The 20,152-nt window shown below is 45.9% G+C and overlaps 1 pseudogene; it reads left to right on the forward strand.

Annotated features, from left to right (window-relative positions):
- The first annotated feature begins 2,818 nt into the window (after window positions 1-2,818).
- On the forward strand, window positions 2,819-3,648 carry LOC121045943 (annotated as a pseudogene).
- Window positions 3,649-20,152: the final 16,504 nt, after the last annotated feature.

The following is a 20,152-nucleotide window of genomic DNA, read 5'->3' on the forward strand; positions in this document are numbered from 1 at the left end:
GCCCGCTCCATCTGACCAAGACGGCGAGACGCATGGGAACTTCCAGATGGCGCCTCCGTCGCAAACCGGAAGTTAGAGGTGGGGTAAAGAGGGTTTTTTGGAGGAGGAGGGAAGAGAATGATTCACTTTTCCCAGATACAGGGGCTTTAGTTGCCGGTAGGGAGCCTACTTACTCGGTCTCCGTCTTTAGGATGGTGTCATCCTATGACACAGCACTTGCCGCCGCCCGCCGCCGACCAGTATTGCCAGCATCGGTCTCCATGGCCACCGGAAGGCGCCGCGCCATCTTAGTCCCCATGTCGCCCGCATGCCCGGCTTCGAATGTCGTCACACCGTGTTTGTTCTCCGGCTGATACCGCTGTGTTTTGCGGAGTCGTTCGCAGCGGAGAAGTCTGGTAGCAAGAGAGGGCGGCGTGAGGAGCAGACATGCCTGTGTATTCTGTTCCACAGTGTACGAACCACTGCAGGTGGAGCACACGTATGGTCCGCTTCTCGAGTAGTCCTAATCGAAAGAAACGCTGGCTCACGCAAATCAAACAAGACCACTGAGAACCCGCTGCAGCTGCTCGTGTTTGCGCCGTGAGTATAAGCGTTGCTGCGCCTTGATCGGAAGTGTGAGTGGGATGTTTAGCGTCAGTCTGCAAGCAGCGAGCGTGTCCGGTTTCGCGTCGGGAGCACATAAAAACGTCGCGAGTTCCAGATTCGAGCTTTCGCGGCATAACAATATCACAGGTTGAGACGGAAGCTGCCTTCTCTATTTTTGGGCTAGCTCGCAGCACGTTGGTCTCAGGATGCGAGCGCTGCTGTTGCATACGTGTTTCGCACACGCGCTTTGAATGCACCAATGAGTATTAAGTTTATTTGGGAGACAGAAATGCAAACTTCGTTTACTAAGCTACTGCGAAACACGGTTTGGCTTTGGGTTTATATTAACAGACAAGGGTTTTGAAAACATTTTGAAAAGAATCTAGTTTTTGCGAACTCAATTCCTCTGGAATTATTCAGGTACCGGAAATATTTCGTGGGCACATTTCTCGCAAACCAGAGTGCTATACAGCGTATTCTTCACCACGTCGTGGTTTGTTCACAGGACCAAGTGTTTGGGATTAATTTCAAATCGAGAAATTCAGGTCCTCGCAAAAATTAGATAGTTTTTAATAATTTAACTAGGTCCCGTATTCAGGTACGTATTGGATGCATTGATCCCGGTAATACCTTTTCTGCCTCTCTCGCTTGGCTAATGCTACATAAACGAAGCGACACCAGACCTTACGTAAGCACTGTGAGTGTGTTCAAAGATTTCGTTGGTGTTGGAGTTCGCTCCTACTAATGTAAGATGCACTTTTTTTATCTCATTTTACGGTCATTTCGATGGCAGCGGCTTCGAGCAAAACCGGCCGTACAGGCTGAAAAAATTGAGGCCAGATGTTGTTCCGGCAGTTTTTCCTTATCGTAGTAAGTTGTAATATTGTGTACGCATGTTCATAAGTCTATCAAAGTAGACGTCTTGAAATCTAAGAGTTTATTTTTGTGTAATATTTTAAAACTCTATCCTTCCCCAGCATTTTCTTGTTACGGAATGCATGCTTAATGTAACATTCTCTTTGAACTACTGTCATGTAATCTCATCGTTTGCAGACTTTATAAAAAGGAATATCGACAGATTAGGTTCTCACAGAATCAAGATAATTAATTGTTAAACTGTTAGAACAACTAGACAAGAGATGTGCATGCAGTTTGGGTCCGCAATTTCTAAAGCGTCTGAACGCCGCCCAGCGACACACCCACAGCCTATTTCTGTGCTCGCATTGTGCACATACATTTTTCCAGCGGTTTTTTGAGGCCCAGCGACCTTTCGGAGAGTCGCTACTCCCACTTTGTGTACCTCTGGTCAAAACTAGCAAAGTCCAAAGCTTGTTTACGGCCCTGTTACAAGCAATAGTGTTTAGTTAGTTATCCCCCTTTTTTCCTCTTGTATTGTAACAATAAATATTGTTATTGTGTGAGAAGCCATTTAGATACTATATATTAGAAAAAATTAAGAGTTATAGTATCTATTTCATGGTATTCTATCTGTTACCTAAAATGATAAAGAAAACCTGTATGCAGTACTATATAATGTGTACGTGTTTATTGAACTCTTATAGCCATTCCAAAATACATAAAGGCCCCCAAAAAGCGTGCTCATGGATCAACATCCGTTCCATCACCACCAACTCTACATGGCAGCACAAGTGATACGAACCGTGCTGCTTCGCCTCTGCGTGCTTGTACAATGATGGTTGCCCACTACCAGAAGCTCTCGACGTCAGTGCCACAGACACCGCTCAGTCCAAGCGTGGTTCCACTGCCATTAACCTTAGACGAAGTTGAACCATCACGGACGATGCTCCTCGATCCAAGCGTATTTGTGAACCGGCAGACTTTCCACAGGAACTTTCTCTCGGCGACATTACAAGCGACATAAACAACGCTGCTCATTTCAAGTATGCTTGTGGAGCAACAGCCATTTCTATGCCACTAGCTCTCGACATCTCTGCACGCAGCGCAGACAACGCCCCGGCCAAGCGTGCCTGTGCAGTAACGATTGTGTCACTGTCATCAGCCCCCGACAAGAGCGCAACCAGCACAGACAGTGCTCCGTGGTCCGAGCTTACTTGCTCATCGGCAGCCTTTTTAAGGCAAACAGTTCTCGACAACCGTGCAAGCCGCATGGCCAATGCTGCTCAGTCAAAGTATGCTCGTACAGTGACGGCCGTCCGTCAGCCACTCAAGCTCGTCCGCTGTTTTCATGTTCAGAAGTAGTACCACCCAAAGTATGTTACTGATTTATCGCCAAAATTGTGAGCTTCGACAGAAAAACTGCGATCTGGCGGGAAGCCCCGAAACTTGGAAAGGCTTCATGATGAACACAAATCAAGACTGCGAAGACTCGCAAATAAAATGCCATCAGCTCAAAAAGAAGTAACTGCTTTGAAAACTTTTAAGATTTCTGAATACAGACGAACAGCAGCTTTTACTCTGACATCAATGAAGGGACATAAATGGTCGGAGAAGACTATTCGGGTTGCCCTTCAAATCAAGCACGCATGTTGTACGTCAGGGTATGAACTGCTGAGGCCCCCGTCATATCCTCTGCCCTCAAACGGAAGTTTGATTCGGAGGCTCCAGCACATTAAGTTTCTGCCTGGTGTGCTTGGCAGTGTTTGAAGTGCTAAAGCGGAAAATGGAGACTATGGAAGACACTGAGAAAGACAGTGTGCTCTTCATGAATGAGATGGCGATTATTAAGGGGTTTGGCCAAGATAGTTCGCGGGACCGTATTTTCGGAAGCACCACACTCCCAGATTCCCTTGTGAATATTGCTAACCATATCCTTGTGTTTATGGCTGGGAGGTTAAACACGCGGTGGAAGCAAGTGATTTTCTTACCACTTCACTGGACGATCAACTGACGAATGGGCTTTGAAGGAGCTTGTCGTTCACCTCATTGAACTTCGTTTCAACATCTCTCTCAAAGTGCTCATAGTCACACGTGACATGGGATCAGAAAGCCGTGCAGTCTGGCGTCTGTTAAACTTTTTAAATCACAGGCATTCTGAGACCGTGTGTTTCGTCCCACACCCCTAACTCGACGGGAGGGGCTCTATTTCATGGCTGATCCAGCCTTTGTTTCGAAATATATTCGTGCCCAACTTTTTCGTTCGGAGACTCACTTTAGGAAAAAGCACAACCTCCCATGGGGGACTATAAACATTCACCATGTTGATACTGTTCTTGCATTTGATGCAAAAAATGAACTCAAGATCGCCAAGAGGCTTTCTGACGTGCACGTCAACAACGGACATTTCACAAAAATGAAAGTGAGCATTGCTGTGCAATTGTTCCATGAGGCTCCTCTTGCAATCGGTTACGTAATTCAGCAAAAAGTCTTGCCACCTGAAGCTGAGGCAACATCCTGGTTTTTGATCTAGTGAGTGGCTGCTAGACTTTGGTGTCGTCACGTCACCCATGGGTTGCTCTGAGTATTTTGACGCTGCAAAGCACACGGAAGCAGTCGGGACTTTGGGCCTGGCAATTGCCACCTTCTGTCGGATGGACATGAGAGCAACAGCTACTTCGAAACAGTCGCAGGCCGGGTTTCCAGTTTCTACCACTGTCGTACTGTGCCTTTCCGTCGAACTAAACAGGCGCAGCTACAAGCACCTCCTCACGGACAGGTTCAGCCAGGAGTGCCTTGGAATATTTTCTCTGTGCTGCAACTCAGACAACCTGTGCCAAGTGCGTATGATATTAAGTGTGCTTTGAAGTTCATCCGTGTCAGTCAGTTTCTCTCCACACCGTCATCTTCGAGCTAAAATGTTGATGACAGCGTGCAGCTGGCTGACCTCCTCGATCCATCCCTAAAGAAGCAGTTGCAAGATGTCAACTAAGAGTCTGAAGAGCTGGAGAACTTGTTCCTGTGTGAACTTACTGCAGTCAAGTGCGACATTCTTGCCTGCCTGGGAGGTTTTATTGTTAGTTTCGTCAAGAAGCCTACTGGCAACTGTGAGGACAGCGAAGTTTTCATAGTATCGGATGGTAACAATCCGCAGAGCAGTTCGATTCACCTGAAAAAGGATGCCAAATGTGCTGGAAACCTTGTCTACCCCAGCCAAGCTGTGATGAGTGTCCTGATTGAGTGCGAAGAGAATATCAAGGCTTTTACCCAACAAGACGCCATCTTGACGCTTCAGGTTCTACTTACCACTACACTGGAGTTTCTATGAAACTCTGTAACGTTAGAGCTAGGATGCCTTGACATACAATAGGCTCGTATGGAGAAGATTCTTCTTAAAATGTATGTGAGAACGAGAATCAGGATTCACCTGCGACAGCAGCATGCAGAGGCATTAACCGGAACGTCAAGCAAGACATGTGCCGCGACGAACTTGATCTAACCGCTGAATGGTGTGCTTTAGCACGAAGGGTCCTTGTCAATTCAGTGATATGGTGATTTATTGGTGCATGTCATAAACAGTGACAGATGTAGTTGCTTTATTGTAAATATTCCTAGAATTTTTTCTATACTCTTATTATCGCTTGCTGTCCTACTTTAGAGCATGTGTGTCATGTTATTTGTGCCATGCCCGCCTTTCTAAGTATTTGATGCTCAGTGCGTTTCATCAGTGTAGCAGCTTGCTTTCTATGGCGTTGACTATGGTAATGACACTGCGCTACACTGTTAGAGCGAAGACGCCACCGGCGCTTATTCTCATTTTGCTCGGGTAGCGAATTAAGAAACGGAAATATTTGTCGCCTAAGTTGATGCTGAAATCAGCCCCTTCTACTACATGAGTAACCCTGGTGATATGCTAACAATATAATGCTATAGACATTTTTTTTTTAACGTGAAACGTTCTTTGACTAGTTCCGGATTTCGTGAAGCCAGATTTGTTAATGTTCACCAGCTTCCCTAGCTATCTTAGCTCTCTTTTGTACTGACTCATTCACAGGCACAAAATGAACCTTTTCCTAGTGCTGATCAAAATGATAATAGTAAGGTCAATGATAAGACAAGAACCGGCCCCTAGGCATCTTACCTGATGACCACCGTCCAACACGCGATCGTTGCCCTATCTTGTGCTCCGGCTGCGTGTTCACGCTCTAGCTTCACGAGATGTGGAGTGTTACCAAAGATCGGGCAACTGGTGCTAGAGGAATGATCAGTGGCGTAGCTAGGCCATCCGGCACGCGGGGCCCTAATGTCTTTTGTTTTCCCCTCCCTCCTCCATCTTCACTCACGGAGATCGCAATCAACCAGGAAAGCGGGTTGGGGCTGGGAAGGGTCTTGGGGCTGCCAGAGGTAGCACCCCCCCCCCCCCCAATCCGCTACGACACTGGGAATGATCATAACTGAAAGGCCCAGTTACCGTCCTTGACCTAGCCACTTAGGTGTACACGAGAACGGGCTTCAAAATCGGGGAACTTCAAGAATACATTTACAACTTTCCTCAAATATGTATTTCATTTGTCAAATTTTGACATTAAAATTTTAAGTCTGCTTCAAAATGAAACTATATAAACCTGACTTTAAAAATGCTACTTTTTTGTTTTTCTGTACTCAGAGTTGAAACTTTAGGCGTTAATGGAAAAATGGGTTCATAAAAGACGCACTTTAGCAAAGTTCATACTTTGCTAACAAAATTTTTTTGGTGACATTTAGAAAACGTTTATTTATTTATAGTTTAAATGAGCCCCAAAAACACACTTTCTACTTTAAGCATTGGCATTCATCATTACAGCACAATATGTTTGCTGCCAAATGACGTAAAAAGTCACAGTACCAACGAAATCTGTGCAAATTCCTACCCGTGCACCGGTTTTTGGGCAAAAGCGGGGGCCAAGACGCCGGCTCCTCAGGTTTGTCGGCTGTCTGAGCTGGCATTCGGCATCGATGGTCGGAGATGTCACCACCCTAACGAAGGAGTCGGCGAAAATGTAAGATCCCTAGTTGCCGGTTTCGTGTTATGCGGATAGGGAACGGAAAAATCGCTCAAGGAAAGAACACTCACCTACCTCGTTACTGGAGCGCGCGTATCGTTTTTAGAGGGCAGCTCTTACGCGCCCGTTCTCGGCTTGAGCGGCGTCGCCGTCGCCGTCGGCGTAACCGCGGGGTGCATTATAGGTAAAATTTTGCGAAGGAACCCGAGGTCCTCCCGAAGGACCTCGGGTTCCTTCGGGAAGACCTCGGGAGAACCTCGGGTTCCCTCAATAGGACCTCGGGTTCCTTCGGGAGGACCTCGGGTACCTTCGGTGACCTCGGAAAGGGGGGTCACGTGAGCTGGCATTCGGCAACAATGGTCGCAGATGTCACCACCATAAAGAAGGAGTCGGCGAAAATGTAGCATCCCTAGTTGCCGGTCTCGCGTTATGCGGATAGGGAACGCGGAATCGTCCAAGCGAAAAACGCCCACCTGCCTCGTTACTGGAGCGCGCGTATCGTTTTTGGAGCGCAGCTCTTACGCGCCTGTTCCCGGCTTGAGCGGCGTCGCCGTCGCCGTCGGCGTAACCGCGCGGTGCATTATAGGTAAAATTTCGCGAAGGAACCCGAGGTCCTCCCGAAGGACCTCCGGTTCTTTCAAGAGGACCTCGGGATAACCTCGGGTTTTTTCGGGAGGACCTCGGGAGGACCTCGGGTTCTTTCGGGAGGACCTCCGGAGGACCTCGGGTTCCTTCGGGAGGACCTCGGGTACCTTCGGTGACCTCGAAAAGGGGGTCACGTGCCCCCCCCCCCCCCTCGAGGTCAGGTGACTCGCTCCCCCAGGTCACGTGACCTCCTTCCCCCCAGAGGTCAGGTGACCCCCCCCCCCCGGAGGAGATTGAAGAATGAGGGGAGGAGGAGCAGGGCTATACCCTCCCCTCAGTACCTTTCCCTCCTCCTTCTCAAGTGCTGCGCTCTAATTCGGCGTTACAGGCAGCAGTAAACGGCTGTCACTTTTTTTTTCTTTTCAATTCGCTATATTTTTGTTTGAGTGCAGGATATTTCTCAGTATATTGAAGGTTATTTGGAAGCCAGGCAAGGCAGTCATCGTGGTTTCAATAAAACTTCAAATACTGGAAAGGAAGGAGTTGCCATTTACCACAAACGGAGACTAAGTGCATGGGTTGCTACTCAAATTATATTTAAGAAAGAAAGAGGGAGAAAAAAAAACGTTTATTCAATCCGCCCATGTCCGGGCACTGGTTTGTGGAGGGAGAAGTCTGCGGGGGGGCCTTTGTAATACACGCTGGAGCTTGGAATATTTTTTAGTAGGAGTAGCTTTTCCAATAGCGTGTCGGTCCATGGCGGCCGATTTGGGAAAAGCGCCATGTTAGCAGAGGAGATTAAGCCCTGCAGAACTGTCGGCAACACCGGCTGCTATTAAGACGAACAAGGACCACTTTCACATTGGGAGTGTTTTGATGCATGCATAGGTAGTTTCTTTAGTCTTCAAGGTATATAAAGGTTTTGACTCAAAGCTAAAACGGGTAGGTTTAATTGATAGAGTGTACACTAGGAATTAAAAAAAGTGAAAATAAATAAGAAAAAAGCGCCTAACAACCATGCGATGTAGCTTAATTGAACATAGACATCCTTTACCTTGAAATACTTTTACCATAAAATTTGCAGTTTGCTTTTGTCATAGAGGTCTGGCACCCTAGCGGGTCTTTACTGGGTTGGATTTTGCGTGCAAAAGGGAGCGGATTTTTGTTTAGACATCTTGGACCCAAACAGGACTGCATGCCCTAGTCCTATCCCTGCGCTTATTTTTTCTGTGGTCATTTGAAGACGTGGGCTTATAATGAACAGGTTTATTTATCTGTTGATCTGACAGAATAATTTTTCCCCTACTCAAAGTAATGGGCTCAGGGAATGGAATGTACTCAAATGAAGCTCGTGCCTACAGTGCCTTTAGCGTTTTGAACCAACAAAAGAGTCGGCCAAATGAAGCACCCTTTAAAACATATTATCTCTGCAGAATGAGGAAGGGGGTTACGAATCATAGGCAGATAATATTTGATACAATCTATGGTCCGCTTGATAGCATAGCTTCAAGGTCCTATTCAATGTACCTGCCACCCCGACGAGGCACATTAAAAAGCAAAAGGTCGTTTGAGATTCTTTACAAATTGTAACGAGATACTTTGGTACAGGTTTGTACGGTGATACAAGTAATACAGAGAAAATGAATACCGATACTGAAATACAGATCCTTAATGAAATGCACAAATCATTGTACGTATTTTGTAGACTCGAGAACTTATTGATAGAAAACGTTAGCCTCTGTGTGGTGTTTGTAGGGTGAGACCATACAATTTAGATGTAGATCCGTCAGAAGAAAAAAGACGACGGTACGTGGCATCGCCTAGGCGTTTCTTGTTTTTTTAGATCGCGGAGGTGATCAACAAGGGGATCTCTCAGATTTGGGAGTGGTCCGTGGTAACGTCACAAAATGCGCTGTGTCGTCAAGAATTACCTGGATTCTTTTATAGTAAATGTCTCTATCGAGTATTACAGTGCCTTTCCCCTTATCAGCTGTAAGAATAATAATTGATTGATCCGTTTTAAGCTCCCGTAGTGCCGACTGCTCCACCTTGCTCAGATTCGATAGCGTTACTTTAGCATTGTTAAGCATTGTCGATATGCGGCTGCGGGCCAGATTGATCCCGGTCGTATCCTGTAGGTGACAAAGTGCCTCTTCAATTTCGATTATAAAGTCTCTTTAGGAACTACACGTGGGGCTAGAGCGAAATCAAGCCCTTTCGAACGAAGACTCACATGACCACCGCAGAGCTGCTTCGAAGTCAAGTTGTAGACCGCTGATGCCGGTGGTGTGGGGACCTTAGGAATTAGTTAAGACAGTTTCTTGACATGGGTGTCCGTGCACTTGACTTTTCCTATTTCTTATGTTTGCTTCGGTGCACCGAACACGTGGTGTATGTCGTCAGGTTGGAGAGTCCGTCATAGGAACGTCTCAGCTGTAAGAAGCAGATGCCGACAGTCGATGAGTTTCTGCGTGTTGTCCAGCATCCATGCTTGGAGGCAGTCTCGGCTGAAGTTTTTGGGCCAGGTTTCTTCCATAGGGTGTGTCGACCCGGGGGCGACATCGAAGACCATGTGGAATCACATTGTGGTTCAGGCACTCATGGTTGAACTATAAGGTGTTTCTCAGTCTATTAGCAGGGCCCTCGCTCCTTTGAATTTCCGCACAGCTTTCAAACCCCATCGTAAACTACGCGACCTAATTTTTAAACCACCAAGTTGTACAAGCCTTGTTGGACCTGGGTGCCTTTCAAGACCAATGTGAAGGTCTACAGCAAACGCAAAAAGGAATGCTGAGCGCGGCGTGATACTGAAAATAGCGGTAGCTATGTGAGGTACATGTTTAAGCACCATTCGTTAGAGTACCCCCTCCCCCCCCCCCCCCCCCCCCCCAGAGTCCCAGTGCGGTGTTGTGTATAAAGTGAACTGTCTAGACTGCGACGCATCCTACATTGGGGAGAGAGGCTGGAGGCGCTGCAGTCGCCTAAACGAACACAAAGGTACGTGGCGAAGTCCACGCATGCGACGAGCGAAGACGGAACTCGTAGACCATTGTTGAAATACGTGTCACAGTTTCGACTTTGAGAATGCGTCCACTCGGACGCGTGAACAAAGGGTGGGTCCACGCAGGTTCGTGGAATCATGGTTCATCCGAAGTGACTCATCGGCTTGCAATTCCAACCGCGGCCCCCTCCCCGATATGTACGAAGACTTGCATAAATAGGACTGTTGAAGTTTTTTCGCTCATTCCTGCTTGAAGGTTTCACTGATGATGTTTCCCGCATGGGAGGCGAAACGTTTGATTAAATTGTTCATCTTATTAAGTAAAGTCGGCGCAGTGTTTTTGATCATGGTTTTGGTATACCAAGTGTTCTATTTTAACTTGAACAGATTTGCTACAAAACAACCGTAAATATGCATTAATCCGGTTTGTGCAGGTAAGTTATGCGGCTAGGGGGACAATATGTGGATGGCTAATATTTGCGCAAAGTCGGATAACTAAACGTCCAGTGCGGCATTTTTTTTTATTTTTTTTCTATGTAAAATTGAACAGCATATTCAATCAATGAGAATGAGCACCAGCTTCCGACGGGAAACTGCGTACGACACCGTCCAAACTGCAGAACACACATTTCTCGGGCGCCATGATAGTTTTCAACACAGCGACGAGGTGACCGGAAACAAGGTGATCACCAAAATGAGGCCAGCTATTCATCCGGGAAGAGTTCACTTGGAAAAAAAGGGGTGAGTAAGGGTGAACTGGCAAGGGGGCGTGGTGAGCTTTCAGTTTCGTTTTGTAGAAGAGGGAAGCTCGACGAAGGTCTTCCCTTTTGTTATCTTGAGGAGTGTGCAAACAAAGTAAAAAAATAAACGAAGAAAACTGCCTTTGTCTACTTCCTTTCACTTATATTTGGCCGTAATATCAGGATATTAAATTTTGTTCTGCAAGCTCCCCCGTTTTGGGTTGTCTATGCCTATCGAGGAATGCACCTACTAAAACTCCCTAATACTAGAACTACGCAACCACACACGCATGCACAGTGTGTATCTAACGTTTGATAGATTCTTCAAACAGTCGGTGGTGTAACGCGCGACAGCACAACGCTCGTAGTTGGTCATCATGTAATCTGGGAAGGGGGTACACCGGCGGCGCCGCCGATTTGAGCCTTTTCAGTGTTGCCTCATTTGGCCACGGTGACGCTGATGATCAACCAACGGTGGCGCTCTATGTAACCTTGCCCAGAACCTATACGATTTCCCGTGGCCGTATAACTCACCTGCCCAAACCGTAGTAGTGAATCTTTTACGGATAGTTTTTCTAATAAATTGGTTCGAATTGCAATGGAACAGCTGGTGTAGGCTGTGAAGGACGCTAAGCACACCAGTCGAAAAGGCGTGCCAGGCATCATGAGCTCAACCCGCAAGTTGTACAAGCCTTGTTGGACTTGGGTGCCTTTCAAAGACCAATCTGAAGGTCAACAGCAAACGCAAAAAGGAATGCTAAGCGCGGCGCGATACTGAAAATAGCTATAGTTATGCGAGGTACATGTTTAAACACAATTATTAGAGTACCTTCTGCTTCTTTTACTAATAGATACATGTTTTACAAAACGTCGAAGCAGGCGATCGTTCCTCAATCAGAAGTTGCAACTGTCATCATATATCTGGTATATTGTGGTACCGCAGAGCAAATCGTATATAAAATCGCAGGCGACGGTGCTTTGTCCAAGTCGGCTCTCGGGAACAAAGACACAGTATGCGCTTTCTGTATTGGATAAAGATCTGTGTTATACACTGTCTTTGAATACACGTACTATATGACGTATACTGGATATTTATCAGGTTTGGAAAATCATTTAATATGAGGATTTTCTGTAGAACATGACTTTTGCTCGTGCGATTACCCCCTTAGGCTTTCACCCATATAGCACATCAAAGTATTCGAAATATCAAATATATCGGATTGATATCAACGCTTTCACAACAACTACAGTCCGCCCATAGTCATTAAGAACCAAAGTAACGCAGGACGTGACAAGCCCCTAGCACCACATTCTCTACCTGCAGCCTATGAGAGAGCGGAATTATCAAATATATCTGCCAAGAAGCAAACACAAAGCAAGAGGCGTGAAGACTATAAGCCAGCCTTTGCATTTTTTCAGCTGTCAGTGAAGATGTCCTTTGTTGTTCCCGTTCTTTGCCCATTTCATATGACCGTAAAGGTGTTGACGGATTGTTTTATTTACCAGATTCTTGCTTTTCACAGGTAGAAGTTAGAAGAAATACCTAACTTGGCACAAGCTTCGCGAACTCAGGGGCATAACTTGAGCTTAATACGGGTTTGCTCGGACACGTTAATTAGTGCCAGAGTTTCTGTCTTTGGCGTTTTTATCCCTTTTTTCTGTCTCGCAACAAAACTGATAAAGTTAGACTCGAACCAAAGATGCCAAGTGTGAAGCGAAGAACCCGCAGTGAAACCTAAATCAGGTACTCGGCTGGCAGCCTATGCACAAAGATGCCGGACGACAGCCTAACTACCAGCAGTAAAGCCCAACTCGATCAGTTACTTGCTCGGCAAATTAGAGGAAAAATACTCAGACTCTGGCCTAAACAGGTCAACCTTTTTTTTTTTTAACATGGCTCGTCGGGTTTTCTTAACGCCCTAAATCTTCAGGCAAGCATCAAATTTGGAAGGAATAATATCTGGAACGTGGGAATAAATGAAAGCGAGCGGAGCGAAAACGGCGACTTTTCTTCACTTTCGTAGCTATTAACATTAACTATGTTGAACATGGGAGTCTGGGGAACTTAATTTCGAAAACACACACAATATTTTTATGAGAGGTTGCGCGAACATAAAACAATTTAAAGTGTTGTTAGAGAGCAGGAGTTTTCTTAAGCGTATTAATATTGCTAAAAAAGGGGAAGAGCAAAAGGCTGGCAAACATACCATTTCAAAAAGTGGTTAAGCCTGAGTCTGTCTCTTTAATTCTGCATATTTTGAAAATATTTACGTGTAATAATGCTATGGCATATTTCTCTAGTGTTCTCACAGGCGTGACTCGGATTTATGAGGTCTCTCCTGAAAGTACACTCCCATTTATTATCATATAAGTCCAAGGCGTCCTAAAACAATGGGGCCTTAATGTTCTCCAGATTACTCCCACTAAAAGCTCGCACAATTATGTCAGAGTTCGTTACACTTTTCAATAAACCCATTGAAGCTCTCTTTTGAAATCGCCATCAAATGACTTGTCAATTTCTAGCTAATATCGTGAATGCTGTCAGAGCATTCGCCTTTCAACTACAATTTTAGATTTAAAAAAACGCCAGAAGTCGTGGAGCTCCGTGTCCGGGTTGCAAGGGTGACGCGCTCTTTTGGGTGACGCGCTGTTATTTTGGGAACTCCTGCCCGAGATGTGACGGATTGGCAGGTGGGTTGTCGTCGTAAAGTCCGGCGTCACCATCTACCCACGTCTCCGGCTGTTTTTTTTCTTAAGGCGTCCTTCAGCCGTATCAAAATTCGATACGGAAATCAATAAATGAATCGTCCACAAATTTGTTTTTACTGATTCGAGAAGTGTCCGCTGAGAACTTCTCAAGTTTTAAGAAAAACTTGATGCATATTCATGTGTCAAGTCGCTGTTAGAGTAAATCCGACGATCAGACAGCGCTTCACCTGACTCTATGGCCTCTCGATGCCGACTGAGCAGATGTGACAAGAAGTGATCATTCTCGCACTTGCATGCGTTTTTTTTTTTTTTTGAATGGCTGCAAATTTACATTAAAGATATTCTTGTGGTTAGCCAGACAACAGAAATGTTAAGATATTTTCAGGACAGAGCTTTTACATATAAAAATCGACTTCGCGAAGCATTTTAGCACACTTTTCTACATTATTAGATAGATTGAGTATTGCGTATAAAAAGGGCTCGAGGCACATCTAAGCACTTCTCATGAGTTGTACATGCGAAAGCATGCATGTCCTCCTTCCGCTCCCTTATTTCGTCTGCGACGTACTGGCTTGGACGGCCGAGCTGGCCGAGCGCGCACTCTCATCACTGCGGTGACCTCAGCCGTCGAGCCGCTGCCTCGCTCGGCGCCCAGACGCTTCGCATTACCGGCGCGCTAGCGGCGTGGAACCGCAGTGCTATGGGGTGGCGATCCTTGGAACTGACGCGCAGCGGCCATTGGGAGCCTCGTTCCTTGACACTATGACTCATACGAACCAATGGGACCTATCCTTCAGATTACGGCTTCACTGCGCTCCATCGGGAGCGGGGAAACTAGGTGCCGTTTGGCTAGGCTTTTCGCCCGGCTTCAAACCGGGAAACCGTAAGATTGCGGCTTTACTTGGCTCCTTTGCGAAAAAGGAGTTTAGGTGCGTTTGGCGCGGCTTAAAACTGATGAGGCGGGATCCCTCTTTGTGACAGTTAATGCTTTCCCATTAATAAAGCGCAAGTAGTGTATGTTTTTGTTAGCCTAACGTGGTGCATTCTGCGCATGGGCGTCGTCGCCATGCACCAATCAAAGACGCAGTTTGGGCTCCCGCGCACACGCAGTGTGGAACTCAGTGTGGAACACAGTAAGCTAACCTAAACGCACAGTGCTTGCGACTTCTCATATAGGTATTCCTAAAACTCAGTATGAAGAAAGACGGTCGTACCGCTTACGTAGGCCATCCTTACGACTCCGCAGGCCTCGGCGTCAACAAAAATAGCGTATGCGGACAGTGACTCACGTTCTGAAATCGAAGTATCAGAAAAAGTTTATTGCGTATAAATCAAATCAATACTGCTGACATGAAAGAAAAGACACAAATTATCCTTGTCTTCGCAAGTAACAATAAATTGTTTGCCATGAGAGCATATTCTTTGTTGTAAACACCAGAGTTTTAGATTTTGGTTAAGAACTTAGTTCATAGACGAACAAACAGCCTACTTACCACCCTCCGCACTAAAGAAACCCATATTTTTCACGGTGTACCCTTCACTTGCTCCAAGCGTTGCCGTTCCGAGGCTGTGGACCATGAATGATAATAATATTGACATCATGTGCGAAAGAAAAAAGCAAACAATATTAAGTGTGAACATATTGCACAATAGTTATTTTTATTTGCGAGCTGATGCGGCATAATACCATACTTTTAGCATGCTTTGTCCGGAGCCGATCATCGGCACGCGCAGCCGGTTCCCCCGGCGAACCGTTCCTCAACCGGCCGACTCACGACATTACGAGTTGAATCATAAGGTACCATGCCATAGCGCAGATTACGTATGACTTGAGAATTTTAGATATACGCAATTTGATAGAGAAAACGGCACGATAAAACCCTTCCCCTTGCGACTACTTCAGGTAAACTCCTTAAAATTCAAGGCTACCACAAAGAAGCAAAGCCCCAAGCAAAACTTCTCATGAAAATACGCTCCTGAAAGGCCCTACTCCTGATGAAATTTAAACTTGTCTAGATCATTTTGATGAAACAGACGATCACAAGAGTAAGTCGTGTGTACAGCGCATACGAGACCTCCCAAGCCACCATAGAACCTAGCATAGCAAATTAGAGCTCATGCATAATACACGCGCGACACATTCTGTGAGCCGCCTTGGTGGCTGGTGGATTCTTCTTTCCGCCGCGAAATCAAAATCTGGTGGAATCATGGGCTCCCAATGAGCGCCTGAAACGCCCCGCACCGGCTGTGGTTATTTTGTTTACGACGCACGAGATCATCGTTTAGCGAGAAATACAAGACTGCGATGCCTCCGATGCCGACTGGATTGACGTTTTGAAACTCTGTTATTAACGCGGCAGCGTTTAGTAGCTCGTGTTGCATGTAAGCCGGCGTCGCCGTCGGCGTCGGTGGACAGGACAAACCAGATTCCTGAATGGTCAATAGGATCATTACGTCGACGCCACATAAGCTCCCAGGGAAATTAAAAAAAATAAATAAATGACGCTTTCGTGAAAGGTGACGTTATGCGTGGAATGAAAGTTATTAAAACACGAGATGTAATGCTAAGTGAAGGCAGCCTTCTGTCTCATGTGATTTCACTTTATAAATTAATTCATTCGCATTCATGAAAAAAAAAATTAAATTTTTTTGGCGGTGGCGGTATTGGAACTTACGACCCTTCGGTTGCGAGCCAGGCACGCTTGCACAGCTTGGGAACAAGCGGAGGTTCACGGTTTGAGCTATAGCGCTCTACTCTTAAATGCAAACCTCAAGCATCCTCCTCTACTTTTTTTTCCAGGTTATTTGAAGGGGAGAGCATGTCGCATCTAATATGCTCAAGGGAAGCTCAAGAGAACCGGCGTCTTGCCGCATATCAGTACCTTCGGGTTCTTCTCAATGAATCACGCTTGGTTAGCCACTCTTCGTTCGCCGGAGGCCAAGGAGCGCCTGCTCAAGCTCAAGGAATTGGAGAGGAACGGCCTGCGCTGCCTCGTTTTTGACCCGTGCTTGACGGAAATTCGTCTTCGCATCCACTGGCTGCTTGTCCACATTTCGGAAGGCGCAGTCCGGAAGCTGTTTTTAATGTTACGGCAAGGTCAAGATGTCGGCTCCGAGAGTGGCACATCAGCGGTCTTGAGTGGATTGAGTCGACTACACGCTTCGTCTTCGTGACGTTGAAGTCGGAATTTACGCAATAAGGTATGCCCCATCATCTTTGCATTCAGGCTGCGACTACCCTTATTGTTATTCCGGGAAGAGCTCCGGTGTGACTGCAGTGGAATCTATTTTATCACATCTTGCAAACTTCTGTACGAGTTTGCTTTATTTAGGTTCTATCACGTGTATATATTTCACTATAGATGTCAATAAAGGACGGGCTGCTTCAGCCCAAGCAGGTAGAAAACAACAGAACACGACTACTGTGTCATTCGTTCTTGGCTGTCTCGGGTCGTTGCATGGCCGCTTCTCCTTGGCGTATACTACAGGTTGTTGATGAGGAGAAGCAATGCATTCATGAGGATGGATGCCCCCTCCTACTTCCAACAAACGCCGGGGTAAACGCCTATTCCGTGAAACCAGTGCAAGAGCGTCTTGGCAGCAGCAAACCAACATGACGCCTAAACTGTTCTTCGTTCTCGTGCAGCTGCTGATCATGGCATCCCCGTGGCCAGTCGACTACCATTCTACAAGTCACTTCGTCCAAGGAAACAACCACGCTACAGCGCTGATTGTAAACGTACGCTTGCCGCGTGTGAACTTGCTGTCCTTAAACTTCACGTCGTATCGACAACCACTCCGCGTGAGCCCCAGAGTTGCATCGTCACAAGTCACCAGACCATCTTCGACTACAGCGCCAGCGCCTCCGGGGTATAAAAGAGCGACTGAGGCCAGCATCCACCACTGGGCTTGGCAGCAGCAAACCAACATGACGCCTAAACTGTTCTTCGTTCTCGTGCAGCTGCTGATCATGGCATCCCCGTGGCCAGTCGACTACCATTCTACAAGTCACTTCGTCCAAGGAAACAACCACGCTACAGCGCTGATTGTAAACGTACACTTGCCGCGTGTGAACTTGCTGTCCTTAAACTTCACGTCGTATCGACAACCACTCCGCGTGAGCCCCAGAGTTGCATCGTCACAAGTCACCAGACCATCTTCGACTACAGCGCCAGCGCCTCCGGGGTATAAAAGAGCGACTGAGGCCAGCATCCACCACTGGGCTTGGCGGCAGCAAACCAACATGACGCCTAAACTGTTCTTCGTTCTCGTGCAGGTTGGTCAAATTGATTCTGACTCTCACAAAAGCAATAACATCTGTCTTTTACTGCTGCCAAGCCCCCAGGCATGTTCTGATTTCATTTCCGCTATAAACTCCATAATCAAGTTGGCCTTGTCGGGCGATGTAGAACTGAACCCTGGGCCTACAACTCAGGAATTGCTTGCGCAGATTCTCGAGAGTCAAAACAAGATGGCTCAAGACGTAGCGGACATCAAAACGTGGAAATCGTCATTCGATCAAGCGCTTGCAAAACTTGATAATCGCTTAGATTCTATCGAACGGACGATTGAAAACCTGAGCATGGAAGTAAAGAAAATACAAGATTACGAGGAGAAAATAACAGGTCTAACATCTTCCGTATCGCATATTGAACTGAAACTGGACGATCTTGAAAACAGATCACGACGCAACAACCTAATAATTTATGGTATTCCTGAGGTAGCTCAAGAGACCTTTTACGGTTTAAAAGAGTATGTAAGTGTGAACATCTTCGAAAGCATGCTAGGCGTCACGGTAACTTCCATCGAACGCATGCATAGGCTAGGGAAAAATCAAAGAAACAAAGTGCGACCAGTTATAGTGCGGTTTTTTGACTACAATGATAAGATGGCCCTCTTGAAAAATGTTACGAAGCTAAAAGGTACTAATATCGCTATTGGCGAAGATTACTCTGTTCGTGTACAGTCATTGCGTCGTAACTTATGGGAGAGCTCCCAAGCCGAGAGAGCTAACAAACAAAAGGTTAAACTCGTCTATGATAAGCTCCTTATCAACATTGACGCCTATGTTTGGAACTGTGATACTGCTCAGCGTGAAAGGCTGCATGCAGCTTCTTCATTTTCCCAACCTTGACGTCAACTTACAGGGCCAAGTAGTTTTAAGCTGATTAACGTAAATGCTCGTAGCCTTTTGAACAAGCTTGACGATCTTGACATTTTGTTAGCTGAGCATGACCCGATGTACTGGTCATCACTGAAACATGGCTTCATAGCTCTATCAGTGACTCTGAAATTGTTCCCAGCGGATTTAAAATCATTCGAAAAGACCGGTGCTCTCGAGGTGGAGGGGTCGCAATAATGTTAAAAGATACGCTGAACTTTACGGTTATGAATGATGTTGATGGAACCGAGTCTTGTTGGGCTAGAATAAACTCATTTTCTCCTCTCATTATTGTTGGTGGTGTTTATCGTCCCCCTAATGCTGACTTGTCGTTTTTAGAAAATTTATACTCACACCTCACGCCCATTGTAAAAAAAAATAAGCACGTTATTATTGCAGGTGACTTTAACCTTCCCAATATTAGCTGGGAAAATCTTTCTCCTTTGAACCACAACTGTACTGATTCTGTCTTGTTAACTGAAATGTCGTTCAATCTAAACCTGTATCAAACCGCCACTACAGCCACACGTGTTCAAGGTTCATCGTCAAATACTCTTGATCTCGTGTTTGTTTCAAGTGATGTCGCGAAGCGCACCTTTTCATGTGAGGTCTCGGAAGGCATCTCAGATCATCGCATTGTTGTTTTTGAATATAATCCCTCTAGTGTAGGTTGTGCTAGTCCTGCTCGTAGGAGCACACGCAGAGTGTACGATATTAAGAACGCGCTCGACGAAAGTGTTATTGACCAATTTGCAATTAAACATGACGTTTTTCTTAGTCTGTACTCTTCGCCAGAAAATAATGTTAACGAAATGTGGTTGTATTTCAAAAACCTAGTTCATGGGTGTTTGAATCTTTATGTGCCTAAAAGAACTCTCCGCTCCAAAAATCATAACAAACCGTGGTTAACGCGTAATATTATTCACTTAAAACGCAGAATTCATAGACTGCGCAAAAATAAACACAATCTTCTACTAGGAGAATGTACTGACAAGATGAGGGAGCAAAAGCAGGTGTTAAACAATTCTATACGCAAATCCAAGTATAACTTTTTAACGTCTCACTACCTCGTTTTTTAATAACAGACCCAAGGAAATTCTGGCGATACATTTCTCCCAAGAAGGAACAGCTAGATAAAATAATTGTTGACGGAGTAGACGTAACTGCGGGGAAAGAAATGTCCACCGCCTTTAACCAGTACTTTTCCAGTGTGTTTTCGCAAGACAACGGTGTCGAACCGAGCTCGCCAGATTTTCAGTTTGCACAGTCACTGCCTGATATTGCCGTCTCTGAGGAAGGAGTGTTCGCTTCTCTGCTCAGTCTAGATACTAAAAAAAGTTCTGGTCCCGACGATATACCGAATGAATTTTTAATGAGATACGCGGAATGGTGTTCTAAATATTTATACTGTTTATTCGAAAAATCGCTACGAGAAGGTTCAGTGCCAGATGACTGGAAATGCGCAAGAGTCGTT

The sequence above is a fragment of the Ixodes scapularis genome, unplaced genomic scaffold (genome assembly GCF_016920785.2).
Source record: "Ixodes scapularis isolate PalLabHiFi unplaced genomic scaffold, ASM1692078v2 PGA_scaffold2__306_contigs__length_199485367, whole genome shotgun sequence".
Classification (NCBI taxonomy): Eukaryota; Metazoa; Arthropoda; class Arachnida; order Ixodida; family Ixodidae; genus Ixodes; species Ixodes scapularis.